We start from the raw sequence: 5,523 nt of genomic DNA on the forward strand, positions 1-5,523 counted from the left end.
AAATCATCAAAGCTGGAGATTAGGAATTCTAGAACTGTTAGAATTATCTCATGGACAAATCATAGTAAATTCCTTTGAATTAAGTTTACGAGTCTTTTGGAGAAGAAAGGGATAAAGAAAGGGGGGGGTAATCAGAAGGGGGAATGAAGCATGAGAGACTATAGACTCTGAGACATCGAAAACCAGGGATGTACTGTATGGTGACTAGCATAATATAATAAAAAATATTATTATAAAAAAAGTAATTAATATTAAATTTTAAAAACAAACAAACAAAAAGAGTCTTTTGCCTTATTTGGTGAGATCTCCAGAAGGTATTAAGTTTTTAATACCTCTAAAGCCATAGTAATTATAAATCCATGTTCACACAGTCTAAGAATAATATTTTAGGAATTGTTTTATGATATGGATGGATATAAAATGCAATTGCTTTTTGTAACAAATTTACCCAGACGTGTATCCCTTGCCCACATAGACAAATATGCAGATTAAATGAACAGAACAATACCAGATAACAATAAAAATATACAGATAATTTTTATTGGGAGGCTATGGTCCTTGGGGCACATGATGATCGATCAAGTCAATAAATACACTAACTACATCGCCCCAGTGAAATCTGAAAGCTATTTCAACACCTGCTGCTCCTGATACACAAAGGGCACATTTGTTCCTAATGCCCTCATTGTAAACCTTTAAAACCCAAAGCAGCAGATAAAATACCAAAGTAAATAAACTTCTAGGTAAACATGTAAGCCATATTACTATTTGCTCTTTGCTTTGCCCAGAATACACCTGCTGGTTTCAAACTCAATAAATTATATTCAGAGGTGACCCTGATTTAAACATCACAGAAAAATATCTAAGTAGCAATGAGCAAATAAAATTAATCACCAGATCACCACTAGAAAGTTGGTTTCCTTGGACAAATATAAGGGATGTGAGTATTACACACTGACTTTGGCCTAAATAATTTAAGGCTGACTGACACTGATGTAGGTGAATTTATCTCTCAAAAAAACTTTTTCTAATCTTCCTGTTAGCTACCTAATAGGTCATGTACAAACTATATGTAAAAATGAAAGAGAAAAGAAAATAAAAGCATTAAAATCTGCAATTCCAGAGTCATTTTTAAGGAGCCTTGCTTAGAGAGAGGTTCAACCAAAGTATCAGTTCATAAAGGAAAAAAAAAAAAAAAGAAATATAATGTTCCTTTATCACCATGTTAAACTCTCAATATTGACTTTAAATTTGTGTTCAAAACATTCCAAGCATGGCCTTGCGGAGAAGTTTCCAAAACTTTTTTATTTCTGTAAAAATTCTACATACTGTTTCTACCTAATTCTCAAACCTATTTCTTCTCTGTCTCAGGTTGAGAAAAGACTGAAGTGACTCTTAGTTGATGGAGTATGTGGAGAAACAGAAGTTAATAGATTTCCTCACAATTGCCTACGCCATGAAAGCCAAAGAAAAGGCCACTAAAAAGGATACACAATTTTAGGTCTACTCTTAATTTTTTTTGATCTTCCTTGATTTCCTCTAGACCCAAGATACATAAAGTAATGCTTATTCCAGTGCATACAAAAATCTCTATAAATCTTAAACATAACAGCCAAGTGAAAATCTACTTTTGCAGATTTAAAAACATTTTGGTTCAACCCATGACATATAAATCTTTCTACTTCTAAATTTAAATTTTGGTGTATATATATTAGTATTCACATATTTGAACAGACCTGGTAAGTAATACATAATTTTAGATGTTTAACCTAAATGCAAAAAAAAAAAAAAGTCTTTACTAGCTCAGTGAGTCTAAAATGATGTTATTTAATAAACCATGGCATTTTAATAAGCATTCTTGACATCTGGTGTTAATAAAAAGGATTTTATATTTTACAGTTAACATTTAAAGAAAAAACATGACTGCAGTTTTGCTATTTATCGCAGACCACAGATGGCATAGGCCACATTTGGGTGGCTTCATTTCCTTCTTGATTAGTTTATATAAAGAGGCCACTTGTTTTCTCTCTTTCTGTGTATGTTTTATATAAGATTTGGACCAAGTCCCAGAAATGAATAAATGAAGGAAGAAAGGAATGCAGCAAATAAAAATTAAGTTTCTTAATAACAAAACTGATTATAGAATTTTCCTGGATTCAGTTTAGTTAATAAAGTTCATTTTAAACAATGATCCAAGGAATTTTGCATCTGGGTAAATATTTGAAGTAAGTTTTCCAGAACTGAAAAAAAAAAACAAGGACCTAAAAACTTCCATCTTGCATATAACCAGTCTCGCTAGGCAAAGTTGACCAATCCTTCGATTCAAGGCAGGTTTTGCTAGAAGCCTGTATGAAAGCAGCAGCTGAGCATGAGGCTACTGGGACAACCAGACTGGAACGGAGACCTCCAGATACTCTCTTGTTTCTGGACCATGAACCAAAAATATGGGTCTTCTTGTCCTGCTTGCTCAGACTTCCTGTGTTCTTCCCTTTAGATCCTGTATTGAGTGTTCTGCTCCAACTTGGACATTGGACTTAGACTGTCTTAGACTGTATGTTGACCCCAACATACCAGCTTCTTACCCTTTCCTCTAGAAGATGTCACTACTTATTTGGGAACATCAATGCAATACTATAAAGTATGTATCATATGAATTTTCATTAAATTTTGTTAGAAGAATTGAAAGCTAATGACTATACTTACACAAGCATTTACCAGGTAGTAATAACATATTATGTTATGAGTAATAATATTATGTTATGAGACACTCAAAGTAAAACAACAAAACTCTAGCCAATGAATTAATCCATTAGAAATGGAGAAATGGGAGTATGAATTAATTAACTCAAAAATAAATATTTTTTTCTCCTTATTTAGTTTGGAATTATTTAATAATCATAAAAAGTGCTTGGTTTCATGATTTAAACACAGATTTCCTAGCCAAGTAATATTATAGGCCCAGTGAGAAACATTTTGAGTGTGCGGGCCTGGCTATCTAGCTTTACAAGAGGGCTGATTCACCGTTAAGATAATTTGTAGGTGAGTAAAAGACTCTGGAGTTTGATAATCTAGAAGATATAAGACATACACATGCAAACCAACTGGAAGCTATTCTGTGAAGAATTTGTTACAATACAGAATTAACTAACTTAGATAAGTGTAGTTCACATTTAAGAGCACCTTAAAGTTAATAGTGAAAAGACTTTCACTACTTTTGAGTGTGTTGTTGGAAATCCAGCTGGATTAGGATGAAACTATATTCTCAACTTGAATGAGATTCCAGTCTACAACAGAAGATAGCCCCATAATGACAAGGCTGCTATCCTATGGAACAAGCCCACCAATAGAGATGCATGCAAGGCATAATGGTTGCACAGAAAAAGACACAGTGGACCTCATGAAGGGAATCAAGGGAGGTTCATATAGAGAGTAATATTTACGATGGATCTTAAAGAATAATCTCACTTGGGAAAACAAGAGGGAGAGAGGAATTCCAGAGAGAAGGAAGAACATATACAATGGGAGGGGGCAGAAGAGAGCATGAGTGTTCAGGGAAATGCAAGTTCTCCGATATTGCTGTAAATCAGTTATGGGGAAGAATGTAAAGTGATGGGATTAGAAAGATAGGAATGGGCTAGATAATAAAAGAGTTTGTATACTACAGTAAGGAGTTGGGAATAACTTCTATGGGTGATACGGGCTCCAAAAGAATTGACTGTGTAATGGTAAATCCGGAAGCAGTGTGAAAGGATGGGCTGGGGGAAGAAGAGATGGGCACGAGTCAGGGGGTTGTTGCAGTAGATCAAGACTGGGTGAAATAAAAGGACCTGAACTAGACTATGTGCAAAGACATGGTAGTTATGAATCATAGTTAGGAGGGGATCAAGAGCAGGGAGAGAGATGGAGGGAGAGAGGCATCTTGGATGGTTTTCAGGTTTTGCCTTGGGCAACCTGGTCCACTGAGTTGTCACATTGATGAAGATGAGCAAATTGTGAGTACTGGAAAATTAAGACCTGCCTTTCTCTATTTCTTTCAAGGCATTATGGTATATTACCAAGAGCTGGGTTTAGGGGTGCCTGGGTGGGTCAGTTGGTTGGGCATCCAACTCTTGATTGTGGCTCAGGTCATGATCTTGGGGTTGTAGAATCAAGCCCCACATCCGGCTCCGCGCTGAGCATGGAGTTTGCTTGGGATTCTCTCTCTCCCTCTCCCTTTGCTCCTCCCCAATTTGCCCCACCCCCCAGGAAGAAAGAAAGAAAGAAAGAAAGAAAGAAAGAAAGAAAGAAAGAAAGAAAGAAAGAAAGAAAGAAAGATTGGGTTTATGAGTTAGGCTCATTGGATTTGAGACTTGAATCCAACTCTTGCTAGTTATGTGGGCTTAGGCAAATCTCTCACTTGTCTGAGACGTGGTTTCTTTATATGTAAAATGGAAATAGTAATACAGATTTCATAGGAATGTAAAGATTAAATTAAAAAACTGTGTACCATCTCTCATCCACAGTATCTTGGACCAGATTGGGCACATAATGTGCTTAATCTATGCATTCTAAATAAATGAGTGACATGGAACACTTATGTGTATCTACATGAAAATATATTTCTCTCCAGCTATTGTTTTCAGTTTCATCTCTAACTCTAAAAATATTGCCCACCATTAAAGAAGTTATGGAAAAGAAGTCATTCTATCACACCTCAATTCTGTCCTTTAGTAATCATAACCCTACTTTACTTTTAGGTGTGCATAAGTAAGAAATCAAAATCAAAAGTTCAGTTTAGCTGTTACCACATGGCCAGCCTCCTTGGGCAACCCTGGGGTTTGACTGCTTCAGAGGCCTATTTGCCTTGGCTTTCAAGCTTATTTTTATAGACCAGTACTGCCAGCTTTTAAGATTATTCAAAATTATAGTGGCATATTTTATTTAATGCTTCATTTTCTTTATAAGATGGTTTTTGGTTTAAAAAAGCGAAACATCTCATAAGCCTGATGACTTAGGCCCTGACATGTTCAGCTTAATATAGGCCAATAGAGAAGAATTGGGTCACCACGTTCTGGACACACAGCCCTGGAAAATGTCAGAAGTTGGATGGTCTGCTCTTCTGTCTGGCCCTAGCTCAAGTAACTTCCTGAATAAATCCTAAGTGCTTTAAAAAATAAAAATGACTCTTAAGAACATGTTTTCTTCTGCGTATGGAAGAAACACTGATGATGTTGGCTTCTCTAGAGCACCCATTTCATTCTGAATTTGAAAGCCACAGAAAATTCGATAGTTTAATAAATGTCAATGAGAGATTAAATATAGGAGATAATAATACAGTATCACTACTTTTGTTTGTGTTAATGGAGGTCTGGGACTTTAAAACTATTATCTACCAAAATATAACTTAACATCATCTTCAGGCAAAAACACTTGTATAAACACATTGCTGCATGCTACCATAGGAAGGAAGGAAGGAAGGAAGGAAGGAAGGAAGGAAGGAAGGAAGGAAGGAAGGAAGGAAGGAAGGAAGGAAGGGAGGAAGGG

Source organism: Ursus maritimus, unplaced genomic scaffold (assembly GCF_017311325.1).
Source record: "Ursus maritimus isolate PB19 unplaced genomic scaffold, ASM1731132v1 scaffold_10, whole genome shotgun sequence".
Taxonomy (NCBI): Eukaryota; Metazoa; Chordata; class Mammalia; order Carnivora; family Ursidae; genus Ursus; species Ursus maritimus.